This window comes from Alligator mississippiensis, chromosome 1 (assembly GCF_030867095.1).
Source record: "Alligator mississippiensis isolate rAllMis1 chromosome 1, rAllMis1, whole genome shotgun sequence".
NCBI lineage: Eukaryota > Metazoa > Chordata > Crocodylia > Alligatoridae > Alligator > Alligator mississippiensis.
This window is the reverse complement of record NC_081824.1, coordinates 151,192,097-151,212,822: the sequence shown is the minus strand read 5'-3', so window position 1 is coordinate 151,212,822 and position 20,726 is coordinate 151,192,097. Positions and strand designations below refer to the sequence as shown.

Genomic DNA, 20,726 nt, shown 5'->3' with positions numbered 1-20,726 from the left:
TGCTATTAATTAGAATTCATGTATTATATATATTACTTTAGCAAGTAATTAAGTAACAGCATAATTGCTGTCTTGTATCTCTTAGAAGTGGAAAATTTTCTTTTTGTAATTAATTACTTTGTGAGGGTAATAGGTCAGAGTCACCCCTGATATAACTCCAGTTAAAACACTAAATTTAGATACGGAATGAATGTGGTTCAAACTATTCTGCAAACCTACTGTCTTCTTCTGGTTGTGTGGTCTAGCAGCCAAAGCTGTCCAAAAGCTTTGTCACAAAATCAAAAATTATGCATAATTCACCTAATTCTGTGACTTAAAATATATTTTCCCATTGAAAGTTATCCTTACAGTTGGGTCATTTGAGATCACCAATATTCCCCATAGTTTTGAGCCTTCCTTTTACTCTCTCAAAAGAAAAAAAAAAGCAACCACTGTGTTTATAATTGAATATTCAGTCAAGCACTTTGGACTCAGTGGCATGAGAACACTCTCAAAGTAAAACTGAAAGAGAAGTTCATAGAGACTTTACGAAATAACATAGCTAAATTTTGCCTACCACTTTTAGATGTTGCAACTTGTTTGATCTAGGACACAGAAACGATTGCAGGGCCACAGATGTCATGAAATTGTAGCCTTGACATACACAAAGAAACTCTGTTTTTCTCAGAACCATTAGACATGCAGGTCACCAAGATGAAATACTGTGGTTTGGCTGGTACATTAGGAGATACGGGCAGCAACTACACAAAATGCTTAATGCACAGTATCTTAATAACACTGCAGAGTAGGGTGTCACAGCATGGATAGTGCTAATACACTACTGTACAGTATTATTAGGCTACTGCACAGTAGTGTCACTAAAAAGGCATTCGCCAGCTCTGCCACACACTAACCGTAGTTACTACTCATTTACTTAATACTTCATTAAGCAAGTATTAAATTAAATGTGTAGTAACTACTATGCGTTAATGGACATGTATGTGGCCACTGAGGGCACGTCTACATGTGCAAAAACTGCTAGATGGGTTTACTCTGCAGTAATTTACTATGGAGTAAATCCACCCTAGGCAGGCATCTATACATTTAGGCATATGGGAGCAGATTTGCTGCTCCTGGCAATAGTTTGCTTCCATCCCTTCCGGCCTGCACCAGCTGGTTCAGGGGGAGCTGGAGGCTCCAGCCACAGCTGCCTGCAGTCAGGGACCATCTCTAAAATCCAGCCCAGTGTGCTGCTCCCTGGCCATCTGCTTTCCTGGCCCAGAGCATCTTGCAGCATGCTGGCACAGATCTCTGTGACACTGTCAGCAGAGCCTGTGTCTGCCGTGTGATGGCTGCTCTACCCCCAGGTCCCAGGAGTGATGTTGAGTGCTCCAGGCTTCTGCTGGACACTCTGGCTGCCATGCTGCACTGATGTGGTGACCGCCACCTGACCCAAGTCAGTCTTGGGCCTGGCAGCCCCCTCACACAGCACAGCTGCCTGGCCAGGCTTACTGCAGTGTCTCAGGCCCCTTGCCAATGCACTGCTACCTTCCGGACCCCATGCTGCTATCCAGACCCTGGGAGGAATGCCAACAATGTGCATCTGGATACCACCACCAGTGCCATTCAAGTGCCTCTGGGGCTCCAGCCCCACTGGCTATGGGCCCACCTGGCCAGCCAGGACTGGTGGCTGCATGTCATTCAACATACCTGGGATGATAAGGAGTGGATAGAGTCATTCCAGATGACCTGTGCCACCTTCCAGAACCTCCTCAAGCAGCTCTGCCCACATCTAGAGTGGCAGACCACCACCATGCAGTGGCCCCTCCCTGTGGACACCCAGCTGGCCATCGTCATGCTCAAGCTGGCCACACCCACCAGTCTGTGCTACATTAGCCACCTCTTCAGCATAGGTAAGGCAACCACTGGGGAGGCTATCCTAGAGGTGTTGCTCCCCCTTCTGCAACCAGGAGGCTGGGCCTGCAAGGCTCACACATGTTGCTGGCCCTGCTGCAGGCAGCTCCTGCTCCAAGGCCACATAGAACCAGGGCAAGTGGCAGGACAGGCCCCAAGGAAGTGGGGGTGGGGGGGACTGGCTGGTGGGGGACCCGAGGAGAGAGCCTGGGGCAGAGTCTCCTGGCTGGTGGAGTCGCCACTGCACCTCAGCCCAAGTCCACTGGGGGGCTTGCTGCTGGGTGGCAGGCAGCAGTCAGGGGGCAGGCAGGGCTGCGGCTTGGAGCTGGGCAGCGGGTGGCATGAAGGCAATCACCGTGGCCACCATTTCTGCTGCTGCCACCAAGCCCAGGGCGTTCAGATTCAGGGGGGCAAGGGGCTCCCAGCTGACTGGGACACAAAGTTGGTGGCGCCTCTCCCAGAGGGCCACTCCAGAGAGGTGCCCTGGGGCCAGCACCCCACCCCCTACCCCACATCCACCACCATCTGAAGGGATACCTGTGGCTGCGCTACACATCCCTGCCCTCCACAGCTGAGGACAACATTGCCACCGGCATCAACATATTCCTCTACATGTAAGAGGCCCATGCCTGCCTAGCTGACGGGGTTCAGGCTGCTCACTAAAGTTTTGCACTCACTCCTGCCTCCCTGCATGCTGTCAGGGGAGACTTTGGGCATCAGCAGCAGCTTGGCCAGGCCAGATGGGGAGGGAGGGCTGGAGCAGGTGCAGGTGCAGGGGCGGGGAGGGTCCTTCCCCCCAGTGCAGGACTTACCTTATGGGCAAGGCAGCCATGCCCAGTGGCCTGAGTCTGTCCCCAGTGGCAACAAAGATGTGTGGCTCCTGGTGGTGTCCTAGGGCACAGGGGCACAGTGCCTGGCTGCCTTGGCAGAGGTCCCCTCCAGGGAGGAGCTGGAGCTGCTGAGAACTGGTGGGCCATGGCTTGGTTGGCCTCCTTGGTGGAGCTGTGCACCCAGAGCTGGCAGGGCAGGTGCTGGCCCAGATTGCTGGAGCTGCTTGATGAGGCCACAGGTGGGGACTGTGGTGGGATGGGCTCTTGGTGTCCTGAGGGGCCCTCCCCTGCTGATGCCTCATTGCAAATGCCAGGCCACAGCAGAGGATTGGGCCAGCTGCCCATGCTGGAGCACATGGCACAGCTCCAGCCAGGGTCCCAGGGCTCAAGGATGTGGTCCAGCTGTCACATACAGTGCACTGATTTGCAGGCAGACCCTGGCCAGCAGTTGTAGTTGGTGACGGTGACCTACTGTGCCCACAAGGTCTTGACCTTTATGCAGTACTGGCATGCTGACTGGTCATACCCATGCTCCCACATATGGCCTGACAGGTTCTCATAGAAATTCATGTTGTGTTGGAGAGCTCGTGCTGAACAAACTGGCTGAGGACCTCAGCCTTGCCCCGCAGCTCCACAAGGTCCGCTCTCTCCTCCTGGGACCAGATGCGGCCCAGGGAGGCAGTGTATGGCATCGGACATGATGCCAAAGTGACTGCCTTGATGGCCTGAAGAACCTGCATGCAACAGTCCATGTGCTGCTGGGCCTCAGTAGATGCCTGCAGCACCCAGCACAGGGACACAGTGCAGGACAGGCAGGCACGTGGCAATGCTGTGCTAGGGACCAGCGCCAGGGTCTGGGCAGGCTGCTGTGGCTGGCTGGGGGCTTCTGCTGCATGACCCAGTGGCCAGAGGCTGGCTGCAGGTGGCCCAGGGTGCTGCTGGGCCTCAGAAGGTACCTCCATGTTCAGTACAGGCAGTCCTCAGACTTATGACACAAATGGTTCCTAAAAAATACATCTCAAGTTGAAACATTGTAACTCGGAACTAATTTTCTCAATGTTATAGATGGGGGATTGGTTCCTGAACCAAGGCCCGATACCCTATTTTCACCAAAAATACCCCAGAATTCTGTACTCGATCAATCATAGATGAGTAATATAGTTACATTAATATATTTATATTGTAAATAGCAATCATATTGATTTAGAAGGACTTATTTGAGGTGACTTTGCTGGACTTTTTGAAGGGCTCTTGGTTGGGCTTTTTGAAGGGCTCTTGGCTGGAGTCTTCTCAGGAGTCTTGGCTGCAGGTTTTTCTGGAGTCTTGTTTGCTTTCTTAAACAAAGTGTCCAAGGAAGTTTGGACAGATGTTCTCCAGGGAGATGAGTGACACAGTGAACTTGTTTGCTGGCATGGCATTGCATCGGATCAAGTGTTGTAAGTCGAAACTGGCATTGTAAATTTGAAAGAGGGTGTCAATTTATAAACATTGTAAGTGCGAAACATAGTAACTCAAAACGTTGTAAGTTAAGGACTGCCTGTATAGCAAGATGGCATGGGACAGGGAGGCTCATGGTGACACTGTGCTATGGACTAGTGCTGGGGTCTGGGCAAGCTGCTGTGGCTAGCTGAGGGCCTCTGGTCTGGGACCCGGTGGCCAGAGGCTAGCTGCAGGTGGCCCAGGGCCACAGAGTCTCTGCAGCCTTTTAAGCGCCTGAGGCTGGGGCAGGAAAAGAGCCACCCCAGCCCTGGGGCTGGAGAAGCTCCAAGCCCTGTGGCCTTGGCATTAGCCTGAGGGTGGCCCCTTGGTGGTGGGGCTGACGGGAAGCAAATATGCTTCTGGTCAGCATCTACATGTGCATTAATGCACAGTAACTACTCTGCAGTTAATTTGCTACCTGCATTGGCAGGTAGCAAGTTAACCACCAAGTAGAGCACATTACTGCGCAGTAAGCATCTGCACATTTAGATGGTAACACTTTGCACAGTAATTTGGTCTACTGTGCAGTAAAGTGTCTTGTATAGACGTGCCCTGAAGTACCTCCCTTACATAATTTGGCAGTATTGCTGTGCGCTGCAGGCCTGTGTCACTGTATTGTGGAACACAATTAAGAGAATGTCTAAGGCAGCTTCAGTGCCTGTGGTTTCTTACCTGCAATCAGAAAAGAGACTGGCCTGCACTGGTACAAGCAGTCATGAGCTAAAGACTTGCTCCTGTACATTAGCAGTCATCCATCATGAATTCGATTTGTAAAACAGCCCAGTAGGCGTTCTGCATGGAGTATCACATGCCCAAGGAGCATCAAGCAGTAGCTTTTTCCAGTTCCTAGTATTAATTGGATTGTGGGAGTCCCTCAATATGTTTTAGCTTTCTTGTAAATACAACCCTAATATTTCTTAACTAGTACCCCCACCCGGAAGTGTGTTCTTCATACCATCATAACCAAGCATAAATATGGTTTATAATTTCTTCTTTGTGACCATAAACTCCCATTAATCCTGTCTTAATCCAGACTCTAATATTATTTATCCCTCTGAGCAAAGTTAAACCCAAAGCCTGGTTGTTATCAATATAAAGCTTGCTCTTTGAGATATTTACAGTTCTGAAACTGTGGGGTTTAGTGTTGAGTAATAGAAGGGGAGAGTGATTTTTAAAAAAAATTAAAAAGCCCAAAGAGAATTCTCTTCACTATATTTTAGTCCTTTGTCTGATTTTGCCCAGTTTGTTTTTTTCTAGCCTTCCTATTTGTCGATATTTTTACTCCCACACTGGGTTATCCCAAGGTGCATTAATTTCAAAGCATGCTGTCCTGCTGTGTATTTTTTTTAGCCTTTCTGGAAGAGTTATTCATCAGTCACCTAAAAGTCCCATATATCTCCACAGAGAAGAGGCCATTACTCCCCTCAAAAGCATCATCCCAAGGCCTTGCGCAGAAGTCCATCCATTTCCCCTCCCTGCTGACCCCCGGCACATCCACAAATTATGCTGACTTCTTAAAAGAAATGACTGCAGGTGCTGAGTTCTTTGTTTATTCTGGCAAGGCTGAAAATAGCAACTGCTAACAAATATTTTGCCCTTCACAAGGCTTCTCACAGAGATGCAGCTGTTATCTCATCTAGTAAAAGTGCCAGCCCTGAGGGGAAAACAGGCACTTAATTAGGTTAGGATAAGCTTCAAAAGGTGACTATCTAAAAGTAATCCCCAAAATGCTCTGTGGGATCGGAGCCTTGAACTGAATCCTAGCGTGTGCAGTAGGGAACAATTATTTCAAGATTTTTAGTTTTTATTGTCCTTGTATCTCAGACTGTGGGCTTCATTTAATCATCCAAAGCAACAAAGCTTCACTCTTTCCATTGCACGCTGCAGTGGGCAAATCTGTGGGACGTAATCTTAAACTTGTGTGGAACATATTCCCATTAGGTTCCCAAATCTGAAACCATCATGCAGGAGTCTGCCCACTGAAAATCCACCCCAGGTTTTACACTGAGACGAATGCATCCTGGGACAGGACTTAAGGAGCTGAGCTTGGGTCCTGTGAATATTCACACAACAATTGATGAAGCTGAGACATCTCTCACTATTGAATCTTAGCACCTTGATGTAAAGAGCTTCCTGTAATTAGGGGCACAGCAGTTAGTGCCAGACTTCCCAGGAATAAAACTGTACCAAGGTCAGATTCAATCATCATTAGACATGCTAGAATGCATATTGGTGTTTCCTTGTTTTCTGTCAGAAAATAGAAACAGGTTTATGCACAGTGACAGCTGGCTATGAAATGGAGGTTAGAATTAGAAGTTTCTACACACAGGTGATGTCTGTCCTCTAGAAAAGGTAGTTAATCTATAAATATTTTTGATAAGCTATTCCCATGCTTTGCAAGCTTTCGGGCACAAACACCCTTCATCAGGCATTGGAGAAAAGATTGTAAAAGTTTTCTTGGGTAGAAATGAAAGTTCATATTTCATAGGATTTCACAGGGGAGTCAATAGATGGAAAACTCCTCTGGGCAGTCAGTTCATAGCTGGTATGGAGCCTTACCTCCTGTGAGGATCTGTGATGATGCAAATTACTTTGAAACAAAGGCAGGAGCAAGATCTTGGGTTTCAGGTGGTCACAGTTGCTTCCTGCTTGGGAAAATATAAAGAGTTCATTTTTAAAAAATGGCTAAAATATGAAGATTTCATTAATAAAAATCGTCTATTGACTCCTTTGTGAAATCCTATGAAATATGAACTTTCATTTCTATCCAGGAGAACTTTTACAATCTTTTCTCCAATGCCTGATGAAAGGTGTTTGTGCCTGAAAGCTTGCAATTAAAGAAATTTTTTTGCAAAAATCTTGTTGGTCTAATAAAATATATCATCTCCACTACGAGTCCTGTGATGGTGATGCTAGTGGTGAGGATGGGCAGAGTGGGGACCACCTGCAGGAAGCCACAGCAGTGTTGGCAGCGGGGGGGGGGGGGGTGGCGGCGGCGAGCAGCAACCACCTGTGGACGGTGATGCAGACGGTGGTGGCTGTCAATTTTAGTGGGGGCACATGCGTCACCTATGGAGAGAAATATTGTCCCTTTGAGGCAAATATGCCTTCTGTCTTCAGACCTGGATATAATCTTTGTATGCAGATTGTCCAGGCTCTGGCCTGGAAGGTCAGCAACCTTTTTGTAATAGTAGGCTGAATTAACATGGCTTGGCTCACAGGTGGGCCATCGTTGCCATTGCCACCAATTCTCCCTGCTGCTGATTTTCCTTTTCTGCCACTAAATGTTGCCATGTACAAACAATTCCCCCCCCATGTGCTGCTAAATGCCACTGAGAGCCAGATACAATCCATTGTGCAGAAGGCCATGGGTTACCAAACCCTGCTGTAGACCTTGGCCTGTCTAGGCAACACATAAATGGACTGCCTCCAGGTCAAAAAGGAATTGTGTTAGTTGAAAAGCATATGGTACCTGGAAGCATTGTAACATTGGCTACATCAGTTCTAAGATTGTCTATCTGATACCATTCCCACAGGCAAAATGTTATTTCCAGATTAAATAAAAAAAAAGGTGGAACAGATCCCACTGTCTTTCATGATTTGTCTTTAATAACAGAATGACTAAACTGAGAATTTTAACGGGAAGGCATTGTTAAAAAGTATCGCACAAGTATTAATTCCTTAAATAAGCACTATATAAACATGACACTAGATGCTGTAATTAGAATTTTTTTTAAAGACATTTCCTTTTCATCAAATCTGACTTAAGATAGTCTCAGATGGAAATTTAAAACAGCTAGGAAAGGTCTTTGGCGACATATTACTCACAACTTGCACATATGTCCAATACTATACAGCATTGAGGAATGTAAGGGAGAATATTGAACGGTATTTATTGAACCCTTTTAGAGAAAAGTGTGAATTGGAGCTTTTACCCTTGGTAAAGTGTTCTGCTAGACACTTGCCAGGCTGCTGACTGGTTGCTGGCAGACCTGAGATGAAGTCCTTGGACTGAATTTAATTTAGCACTCCTGAAAGAGAGAACTGATTAAACTAGTTGTTGAAAGTTTTAGTTTAAAGAAGGGGTGTCAAAGATACAGCCCACAGAGCAGGGTCATCCAGCCTGTGAGGCTCTTGAAGGGCTCGTGGAGGAGGGAGGGGTGGAGAAGGGGGGAGAAGGCAAGTGAGTGACAGCTATGTTAATCCTTGAAGCTTCCTGAGCCAGCACAATGACACTCACCCTGATACTGGAGATGGGTCAGAATCCATCCCACAAGGCTCCTTGTCATCTGGATTGGACCCAGAAGGAGCCCCACACTCCAGATCCAGTCCATGAGGTGGGAATGGATGAGTTTGACACTCTAAGTTTGAAGAGAAATAATAAAAGTTTAATATACTTGGCACCTTACTCCTTAAATATTTCCTTTGAGGTAATATCGATGTAATATAATTCCTCAAAATATCTAGGGTGATGGTTAATTCAATTCATTACAATGAATACATCATCTACAGCAGTGTTCTCAAGCTTTTTAGATTCAAGGCACCCCTCATTAGACTCAAGACACCCCTTCATAACTTCTGTGAATTAAGCAGAACCCCATTTCAAAAACAAATGTATTTACCTTCTTGCAGAGAAGCTGGGCAGGGGAGACAGGGAAGCAGCCAGGCAGGGAGAGCCTGAGCCTGCCCTTATCTGCTTATGTTCTCACACCCTGCTTATCTCTTCAGGCTGCCGGCAACATCCTTTAAAGCATCTCGCAGCACCCCAGGGTACTCTGTCACCATGAGTTGAGATTCAGTGATCTACAGATTTATCAGCTGGAAACTTAACTATGAATGGATAAGATTTGAGAACACAGTGATGAAATGCATTTATATGATTCAAATGAGGATTCAAAGAAAAAGCAAATATCTTTTCCACAAGGAAATTTTTGCTGTGGTTTTTGCAAGGCCCAGACATTTATTAGGAACCTTGCAAAATTGCTAAGAAACTATATTAGTCCCAGCACAAAACATATTCATCCTAACTGTACCAGAATGATTGATGCTAATGAAGAAACCACAGGAAACAACACCCCCCCAAACCTCAACCCCCTTTGATATTTTAACCATCTGTTGACTAACAGTTAGGGGTGTGAGAAACGGGCTGTATTCGATTTGGATTCAGCCTGATTCGAGGGACAGTGATTTGATTCATTGATTTGGATCACTGTCCCGATTCGATTCAGCTGAATCCGAATCTGAAGATTCAATTCTGATTCGGAGAATCAGCAAATCAGCCATAGACACAGCTTTAAATGTTTTTTTCTATATACCTTGAGGTACCAGGCACGGCTCATACACACTGAGATGCTGGGGCAGATGAAGCGTCCCACAGGAGTGCAGGGGGGACTCCCCATGTGCTCAGTGGTGGACCCACAAGTGGACCACAAGTACTTTCGGTCCACTTCCAGGTCCACCACCGAGCATGCAGGGGACCCTCCTCTGCACCCCCTGGCTCAGCGATTGTTTTGTCTCCATCTGTGTCTATCTCCCCTCTCTCTTGCTATCTCCTCCTGCATCCATCACCATCTATCTCCTTCTGTGTCTCCCTATCTCTCTGTCACTGTTTGTCTCCTGTGTCCCTCACTGTCACTGTCTCCCTATCACAATATCACTGTCTGTTTCTGTCTTCTTCTGTGTCCCTCACCATATCTGTGTCTTTCTCTCTGTTGCCATCTTTTCATCTCTATTGCTGTTTGTCTCCTTCATCTGTTGCTTCTGTTTTTCCCTCTGTCTGTCATTGTTTTGTCTCACTCTTGCTGTCTCCCCGTCTCGCTCTTGCTGTCTCCTCCTGCATCCATCACCATCACTGTCTGTCTGTCTCCCTATCTTGCTATCACTGTCAGTCTCTGTGTCATACTCCCTCTGTGGCCATGGCTATGGCTCTCTCCCTCCCTCTCTTTCTGTGGCTGTCTCCTTCTGTGTCTTTGCCATCGCTGTCACTGTGTCTCTGTCTCCTTTTATATCTGTCACTGCCCCTCCATCTCTGTCTCTGTCTCCTTTGTGTCTCTACCTTTACACTTCCCACACAAGGTCATGTTGCGTTACATCTTCTTCTTACCTTGCAACAGGTTTACACATTTTAGTTTAACCTTAGTCATCACCAAGTTTGACCAAGGCCTTTGCAAGCTAGTGCAAATAGTTGATACAATCAGTTTTACTAATCTTAATTTAATATGGCCTTGGTGAACTTGTCTAACTCAATGATGAACATAGCTTTTGCTAATTTTGTTGTTGGATTTTGAGATGTGGAAATGTGGTTGGGGGTTTAACAGCTGTCCTAACTATAGACTTTTTCAACTACAAGCCAAGCGATTCAATCTGGTGCATGAAGTTGGGATGTTCATGATGATTCAGCAGCAGGGGACATCGATAGTGATCTGGTGTCAGGTCAACACTGGTGGGGGGTAGTGGCAGTGGTGGCCAGGTCAGAACTGGTGGCTCACCTTCAGATCAACCTGTTAAAGCACCTGAGTGCTCCTGAAAGGTTTCCAGTTCCTAATGTAAAGTATTTGCTTCTTGTCACGGTCAGTGGCAGGACACTGGGCTAGATAGATATTGGTCTGATCCAGTACAGCAATTATTAGGTTCTTATGACACGTGAGGTGTTTTTTGGGTTTTTTTGTTTGTTTTTTTTTTGGGGGGGGGGGTTGTCTGTTATTTACATGTTACACTAACCATGTTAGTGGTTTTACCCTTTTATTTACAAGTTACAAGTGTATTTCTCCATTATAGGTTCATAAATTGCATAATTTAACAAGTACTGCATTAACATCTCTATTTACTTGCTTTAAGTAAGTGTATTATTGAAACTCTAAACCACTTGAGTTCTGGTACTCCTGATTTGGCTTTTCTTAAATCAGTTTTTGTTTTATTCCTTTGACAACAGAAAACAAATTAGAATTAATTAGAATTAAATTTTAATTTCTCATAATGAGACAACCCTTCTGCAACATCCTACAGTGTCCCTATTCGTGAGATGCCTTACTGAAAGAGGGGAGGGAGACCCTGAATTTAACAACTTTCAAAAATTCTTAAAATATTTAATGCTAAATAAAATCAGCTTTCAAGACAATGAGAGGTGAATATGTAGATTCTACTGGATTTTTTTGTTTTGTGCTTTTGTGTGAAAGAGGAATATGTTAATTAATGTTCTGGACACAAAGTTATTTTAGGAAAAAACCCCCAAACAGATGCCTGTCCTGTAAAGAGTATGAAGTACAGCTGGCTAGAATATATTGAATTACAAATATATCTGGTTAAAGAGCAATGCACATGATGAATCTTTGTTGAATTCTAATATGTGTACAAGTTTAAGATGATTTATTAAATGTGCAAAGATGAGGCTTATGCATAAACTATGAAGCTGGGCATGTTTTAGAACTGCTCGGGCTTAGTAAACTTTTTTCGTCTTTGTACTCACTTTTATTCCCCCAGTTATTTCTTCTTGTTTGTTTTCTTAGTACTATTTGAATGGCTCAGTGGTCAGTGCTATTTTAATTTTGACCTAATTTTAGTATTCTGCTTAGTTTTCTCCTGGTGAAAGATGCCCTTGTCGGAACTTGTGTGCTATAAGCTGTGTTGTGCAAATTTGGGGATGTTTTATTTTTTAAGCAACAGGTTCCCAAGATACAGCCACCCAGGAAAAAAAAAAGTTTTAACAAGGCTTTGGAAAACTTGATGTTCCTGCTGACGGATGTTTGCTTTGAGGTCAAACCCATGTTTGCACTGATCTGTGACTCAAACCATGATTTTGATGAAGCTTCAAATGGTCTCAGTCACTTAACATTTACCCCATTTAATGCTGTACTCTCACTGCCCTTTGAGAAAGCAACATTAAAAACAGCATTCTGTTACTGAAAGAACTGTCTTCTGTACATAGGTGAGTGCCTCACACTCACAAGCCAAATAGATTACACTGCATATGTCCATACTGCTTGTTGAAAGGTTTTCAAGGCTGCCAGTTTTCAGATGAGGTCAGTGACCATTGAGCCTGTCCTACCCAAACCAGCATCAGTTGAAAGCTGGCCTTTTGTGGAAATCTTATGGAGAAGGGCAGGAAGCATATTACTACAATCTACCTGTCTTAAGGGGCCCTTTACTTTGGGGAAAGGTAATCAGAGTTCAGCAGAAAGTGCCTCAATCTCTAGGCCATGGAACCCAGTGCCTCTCTGAAGAAGCAGTCTTGAACATAGGGTTCAATAAAGTATTATGCTGTCTAGCCTAATGCCCCTGCCCCTCTTGATAGATTTGACCTTCTCTCTCAATTTCTTAATGTGAGCAGCAGTGTTGCTGTTTTGAGGGATGGTCTCTGCTTCTTGTGCATGTCCTGGGAATCTGGGGCAGACTCCCACATGTGGTCAGAGCCTCTCTCCCTGCCCTACTATGTAAGTCAAGATTAGTAGAAAGTAGTATAAAGCAGAAGCTGTACCCTGAAAAACTTTAATGAATTTGGGAGCCATGTCATGTTGGAACAGACCAATGGTCCATACAATTAGGGGTAATTTAGCCATCGTTGGTGGATTTTACACAGAAAGGCATAATGTTCCTAATGACTAACATGATTGTGCAAGACAGTACCATGGAGGCCAATTGCTTTCTGTCCACTGCTATATGAAATCTTCCCAGAAACAGAATAGCCATAGGCTATATACCTAGTGTGAGCGCAGCTGCTCTTCTTGGTCATATGAGTAACAAATCCTCTTCAGAACCTACTGAGAGACAGGGCTCAGTAGTAAAGCTTTGCAGTAGAAAAGTCATTTTTTCCAAAGCTTTGTTAAAGCAATTTTTAAAAAATATTCTCAAATGGACCAGATTAATACTATCATGGATTATAGCTATTATTATTTTATATTATTAAAGTGTATGTAATACTAGCATGTCTCTATTGGAATTAGTATTGCTATTGTTATGGTGAAGAAACAGGATTCAGAGAAACAAAGGACTTAATGGGTTTCTTTTACTTCACTTATATTTTCCCCTCTTCTGACGTGATTGCTGGATTTCTGGCTGTTTAGAGACACTTAGGCCATTAATGAATGTACTATCCACTTGTGCTTTAGGATATCATGTACTTCGTATTGCAGAACATACTGGACTTACCATGAATCATCTTTGTGTTCAAGCAGTCCCTTGAAGATTTGCTAGCTCCCTGGGTGGGAAGAGAGGGATGAGCTGTCTGTTATGCTTTCGCTTTGTGTTCCTCCTTTAAAGAAAAGATGAGAGTTTTAGCAGGAATGCCTCCTGAGCTGGGCTGGCATGAAGCCCGCTTTCTTACTGGGTTATTGGTGCAAATACTAAGAGGTCAGCAGACAGAAGTCAGGATGTTTTCTCCTCCCCAAGTAAAATATCATGCAATCTCTGCTGCACATGAGGTGTTCTTGGTCTCTTCACACTCAAAACAACTAAATTCAGTCTAACATGTATATTGATTGACTGATTTGATTGATGTACCATATTTATTGGAATACAAGACAAGGATTTTTCCCCAGTCAGCATGGGAAGGGCAGACACAAGGGGCACATCCAGACAAGCACGGTCCTGTGGTATGTGGTACTGCAAACACATTTGCAGTGCTACATACTGCACAGTTTGGAGTTCTCTGCACTGCAAGGGCACACTACCTAAGCATGCACTGCTCCTTTTTTTCCCCCCCAACAGATTTTTTTGACCCTTGAATATCCAGGGGTCAAAAAAAAAAAAAAAAAGCAGAAAAAAAACGGAAGCAGCGCACACTCGGGCAGCATGCACTGCTGAAAAGTAGAGCCAAGACACTCAGAGCTGTGCTGCAGCTGCTAACCAGGCTCTGCCCAGTAAGATCACTGTGGCTGCAGCTCCAGGAGGCCCCCAGGACCTCAGTTAAGGCTGCTGGGGTCAGCACAGTGCTGGTCACATCCTCACCTACGCCACTCAGGGCAACTTGCCGTGCGACAAAGTGTGTATGGCACGGGTGTTCCCCGGGGAAAAGAAGCAGCGGCACAAGGTGCACTGCCGTTACTTGTCCCTGGGGAGCCAGATGTCCACACACATCTGGACGTGCCCAAGGAGGGCAAGGGATGGGGAGAGGGGTCTGGCCCCTGCCCCCTACCACAGCAGTGGGGGGAGGGTGACTTTATGACAACCTCCAATAATTAGATTCTATACATGGAAAATTATAATGAATTCATAATTTTCCATGTATAGAATCTAATTACTTAGGGGTTATCTTGAATTCAAAGCTGTCTTGAATCCAGGCAAATTTGGTATATGCATTTTCGTACTTTCAGCAGAAAGAATCAGGCCTGTGAAATTTGAGCCTGGAAGCTCTGACTAACGCTAAAGTAGAGCTTGGAATGAAAGCATGTAGACAATCTTATCTATAGCTCTTACTAATACACCAGAGGCAATTCAGTAAATTGGTTAAACAAGTGTTCAGAAACTTTCTGGTGTTTCCTAGTATTTTTTTTTTTTATCAAGTACAATATTTTTCATCCTTATCTGTTATAGAAACCATAGTGGGCAAATGGTTTCCAACAAATCATATGATAGGGAACAACTACATTTTTAATGTGCTACTTGTGTCTTGCCTGACTGCAATGAGTAGAGGTATCTTCTACTTGAGTTTGTTTTCTTTCCTTCTTATTTATTTATTTTTTAACATCTTTCAATCAGGACTCATAGATTTTTTTTTACAAAAATCCTGTTCGTCTAATAGAAGAATCATCTCTACTATGAGTCCTGATTGCCGTTTCCTCTAGACCAATACTGCTACAACCTGGATACCTTAAAATCTTTCAGCATTCAGAATAATAATTTTTCCATGTATTAAGTTGGCTGGTTCACTGGGAAATTAGCCTATGAAAGCCCATTTCAAAGAAGGGAATTTTCTTTACATTTCATGAAGTTACTGAGAAGCTTCAATAAGAGGGCTCCTTTTCTCCACTGTCCCATCATAGCTGGTTTGATAGTTGAGCATTGAATTTTACTGCTTAAATCTGTATTAACTGGATTATGCCGTTTTACTTTAAGAAAATGGATTTATACCCATGTGTGGTGTGTTTGTTTAGGAGATGGTGTGATGGTTTCTAGTTTTTGTAGTCAACTCTGTGAGAGGACAAAATTCCCCAAAAATGTAAAAACAAACAAACTTAAGTTTGAGTGTGAGGAAGTGAATGTGTTTGAGAAGGTCTGCAGAACCTGACTCTGGTCTTTGCTGCACTAGTGTAAAGCTGGTGTCTAGGGAATTATCTACTGATTTACTCTAGTATGGTAGAAACCAGATTCTGGGCTCTCATTCACTCATCTGCAATTTCCAATTTTTGGTTAAAAGATCAATTGCAGGGGTCACGCAGAGAAGGAATAGGCCTAGGGTTATGGTCTATGTATGCTGATCGTGCAGCATTTGGATTGCTGAATCAGGCATTGGCCTCAAAATCTGCAATAACTTTCATGGGTCAGTAGTTGCAGAGTCTATTTCTTTAATAGAACTGGAGCTCTAATTAACTAACTATAGTGAGAGAAAAGATGATAAAATATATTGGATAAGGAGACTGAATGATTTTTTGACAGATCTTTAGTATTATATACTAAAATAAAAAAGGCATTTGTAGCAATAATAACTATCAACAGCTGAGAGAGAACAGGAAGCACAGAGCTTGTTCATCCAGTACAGGAATATATTTCATAGCCAAAAGGCTGTAAGACTTTTCTGGCTGCCCCATTAATAACCTCTCTCTCTCCTGAACCTTGCTGATAGTGCTGAGATAATCTGGTTTCCTCTTGGGACCACTGAGAGCAGCAGCTGAATCACTGTTTAGTAGCAACATGAACTCTTTCATGAGCTGGGGAGAGGGTGGGGGTTGTACTTTTTTTGTTGCATGGTTCCAAGTGAACCTAAATACAAATCTCTTGTCATCTAGCGTATTTATTTGGTTACAATGAGATTTTTTTTCTTTTTGTTTTTATTTTAATTTTGCTACTGATGTAATTCTGCCCTGCCAAAGTGATACGATGATTGACTCATCCTTAATATCACCCTGCTCTAAGCAAATTGCACAGGGTGACTTCCAATTTTCTTGCCATATGGCTCATTCTTCAACAACCACTAAAAAAAAAAATCCCAAAGCAAAACAAAAAGGACCCACTCCCCCAACACACACAACGGCATACGCTGTTCATTTCCAAGGAGCACATCATTTACAAAGGATGTAATCAGGGAGTATGATCCAACTAATTAGTTGAATGATATCCCACTATTTATTTAGACAGTTTACTGGCTTTGAGGTTTCATATGGGAGCTGTCATTTACAGTTTCTGATAGTAAAACTTAATTGAAATCTCATTCCTGTACAAGCAAATGCCAGGTTACCAGATGGTTCATAATTGTTATGCCCACATATTTTGTATTTGATTGCGTCATACACTGTTCCATGTGACTCTTCCCAAATCTGAATCCTAGGCATATTTGGCCTTTATTAAACACAAATACTTATTGGTTTAACATGTTGCAAAATCAGTCATTTCAACATTTGATTAACATTGTACAACAATAAGAACCCTGGGAATTATGAAAAAGTAGTGTGTTTTTCATAGTCAGTAATAGTCTACCAACTTTGGAAGCATGATGAAGTAATGGGCTCTTATTTGAGTAATTGAACTGAAAAATAGATTGTTATATTAAGCCATAGCCCTGCACTGGGGATGGTACAGAAGCAGCCTGTTCAAACAGTGACTCCATGATGTACAGTTAGGGAGGTAAATGTCTCCTTGGACATCTGTAAAGTGCAGCTATTACAACATCCTCAAGACTCAAAGAGGATCTTGATGGGTAGCAGTGTCCTGGCACCATTATTAGACCCACACATGGGAGGCAGTCTAATCTGTAAGGTGGAAAATCGCATAAATCAATCTAAGCTACAGTGTCAGGTAGCGCTCTGCTTCTTTGCCCTTCCACGCTTTTAGCTAGGAATTCAGAGTCCTTTTCCCCCTTTAGTCATGTAAGCATAGGCGAGAATGTGGTCTTTAGTTTGTAGCCATTACTGTGACTTACACTGTACAGTGGTAAAATAGTAGGAAGTAATGGTGTTGCAGAAGCTTTTTACAAGGGCAACAAGCTGGGCTGTTACAAGTGGATGTGAAGAGGAAGCTTTCATGCAGAAATAAACATTACTCCAGGATACTTAAGGAGAAGCTAATATGGTCCTACATGACAAAACCAGCTGCCTTCTGGGACAAAGGAATCAGGATGACACACAATGTGAAGACAGCTTTTGAGTGCAGTAACAGAGGATACAGTGCTTTAGGAATTCCCAGACCACTTACCGGGTCTATTCTCCCCCAGCCCCCAGCTATTTGTAAATAACTCACTTGCATTAAGGAGAGCTGCATGTACATCTGGAGAGGAAATGCTAAAAATATTGTTGGTGTTCTCGAAGAACTCTCGTGGATGGGGGACATTAGAGAAAGTGTGACCAAGTGTGACCAGCTGTCTTATGACTAATTCTAAAACTGTTCAACCAGGTGGAAGGAATTGTTTCTCTTCTCCTTTTGATGTCTTTAAGTTTGTCTGCTCTAGTTATGCCAGTTTTCTGGAAGTATATGATAAAGCATGTTTTGTTCTACTTTTATTCATTATTTGTTAAGAGAACAGTAGAGTGGTTCTAAAATGAGAGGCAAAAAGTCCTATTAAGAAACATTTATGCTAAATAGATGAATGAAATCTAGACTCATTAATTTTATAGAATCAAGATGTTGGGTTTGATCTATAAGTAATTTAGATCTGGACTCCTCTAATGTCTCTCCTGCTGCAACACGATTGTGGTTGAAATGTATTGAGGTGTGTGAGCTCTCCTGTGTGAAAAGGGGGTAGAAGAAAGCTGTTTTCCATCCGCTGAACTTCCCCCTCTTCCTCAGCATCTTTACTAATCTGATTTTTGTTGACATTTAGGACATCTATAAGGCAAAAAAATCTGGGAAAGTGAAGTTCTTTTCTGATCTTGGAAGGAAGAAGACTCGTTCTGTTGTTAATATTGTAAAAGTGTAGTTTTTCTCTGAGTAGGTTATTTCAATGTTGTGTGTGCTGAAGTTTTGAGTGTGTGTGTTTTTTTGCTTGGGGGGGAGGCAGGGAACACTGCATGGGGTTTTTTTTCATCTTATTTATTTTTTATAAATAATTTGATTAATAAATGTTGGCACTTAACCACTTACTAAGTTTTTAGGCATTAATGAAAAGGCTCAAATAAAAATAAAACTGCTATGAGCTGAGTTACTGCTGAAAATGCAAGCCCAAAACAAAGTTGTGCATCTCTTCATTTCCTTGTCCTCCTGGGAACAGGAGAAAAAACTACAGTGAGGGAAGTTATCATCACATTAAATGAGGAATAAATTAATCAAAGTATGTAATGGGTTTTTTCCCTTAAAAATATCAGATGGCTTCCCTACGCACTCCTAGAATGTCTTTCACGGCACATGAATTATTATTTTTTAAAGCTTTTTTAGAAAGCTGGGCAGTTTTTTTCCACCTCTTGTTTAGCTTCTGACTTGAAAGATTTCCACGTCCATTTTACAATGTAAGGAGGTCCAAACAAGGAGTTAGAGGAGTGTCCTGAGATTTACCTTGAATGTCTTGTTATGAACAACCAAATAGGATGATTGTGAGTTCAATGTCAGAGGGATAGCATCTCATGGTTGGTTCCTATATTGGAACCATGTTTTAGAAAAATGGAAGTAGGATCTAAGATAGAAATGTATCATATATACTTCAGTCCTCAGAACAGTTCAGTATACTTTTCTTTTTAATGAATCAAAATGAACTGCAATTAAAGTAAACAAATGCTTCAGTTTAAGAAATAACTAGAGGGCTAGGGAAAGGATATAAGTAAATGGAATCTCCAACGCTAGCAGTTTTGAGTGCATATTAGACATGCTAGATTTTATTAAATAAATAATTGGTCATTTAATAATCTTTGCTAAGTGGCAAGTTTGTTGCTCAAGTTGAAGAGAATGGATCAAATGTAATGTTTTTAACATTGGAAAAATGAGCCTGTGAAATGCTTTAAATAAGTAAAGTTTGGTATATGCCAGAGATCCATGCTTATGCTGAAAGGATGGATCCAGAAAAAATTGTTAAACTGCCTTAAAGAATTTCTGCACTTGCATTTAGAGAGAGAAATGAAAGAGCATGCAGAGCTATTGCTAAGAAATCTATGAGTCACATTGGCTGAGAAAGCTGAGGGCAAGTGAGGGAGGCTTGTTCTGTTTGAAACTGTAGCTCCAAAAGAGCTGTGATGGCTAAAACAGAAACAACTCCCCAAAATTATATTATATTTTTTATACTTTGCTAGAGCTATGCAACATTATACAATTTTATATTATATTAACATGTCAGAGCTTCACAGATATACCATTATTTTTCTTTTTATATCTGGGTTTCACCATAATGTCTGAATCATTGAAGACACTTTGTCCTTTGCTCTCCTTATGATTAGCATGATTACCACTGATAATCAGCAATGCTGGGAAGGGTGAAACGTGCTGTGATACAGAGGAGATCAGACAAGATGATCTAATGGTTCTTACTGGTCATAAATTATGTTTTTGTAGACAAGAGCTTTGAGAGCTCTTCAGGCAAAAAAAACAGCCTCCAGACCAACCATAAGGATGAAGGAAAAAGTGGATATACAGCAGTTGGATGGTGAGTTCCAGAGCTATGTGTTCCCTATTCTCAATCAGATGGGATGGGTGGGCAGGAGGGGGTGCTGTGAGAAGGATGCCAGAATTTCGAGCGGATCCCTCTTTCCTCTATAGAGTTAGCCCAAGCCCAAAGTTCTTAACTATATACAATTTATTGAGTTATAATATACATAAACATATATGTATATGATATTTAGTTTTATTTGCACAGTGAACATTAACCAATAACCAAGGTCAAACCCTAAATAACATTATTTATGCATCACAATAAAACAATTTCAGCAGCATGAACACAATACAACATTTCAGTTACAAAATATACACAAACATGAACAATTTTAATATAATCTATTCCTTAATATAGTCCCTGACCCATGGCAAGAGACAGTCCTCCTTCCAATGGGATCCCTTGGGGGCGGGATGTCCGGGAAGCACCAGGGGCCCCTCCCCTTAGGGCCCTGACTGCTCACCCAGCCCCTTCTCTGGGTTTGCCTGCCCCAAATCTTTCCCCTGTGAGACCCAAGGGCCCAATGACTCACGCTCCCTCAGGTGGCAGTGGTCAGGGCACAGCTTGATGGGATCTCCTCTGCTGGAGCACCTCTCCAGGCCTCTCCCATGCCGCTGGGTTTCTCTCCACCCTGTGCCCCGCTCTGGGCACCGAGGGCTCAGCTCCTCTCAGCTGCTGTATTACCCCTGCTGGCTTCTGGGTGCTGAGCCTCATGCTGCAGCACTACTATCTCCCTGTGCCCTGGCTTCGGCACCAAGGGCTCTTTTAGCACAGGCCGGGCCCTTCAGGCTCCGACTGGCCATCCT

General features: G+C 43.3%; 1 long non-coding RNA gene across 1 annotated transcript; it reads right to left on the bottom strand.

Moving 5' to 3' along the window:
• Window positions 1-2,776: 2,776 nt before the first annotated feature.
• LOC109281200 (uncharacterized) lies at window positions 2,777-13,444 on the bottom strand. Its single transcript, XR_009461617.1, has 5 exons — window positions 13,347-13,444; window positions 8,825-9,032; window positions 8,443-8,563; window positions 6,762-6,847; window positions 2,777-4,170 (listed from the first exon to the last, which is right to left on the bottom strand). It is a non-coding gene; the product is annotated as an uncharacterized LOC109281200 (long non-coding RNA).
• Window positions 13,445-20,726: the final 7,282 nt, after the last annotated feature.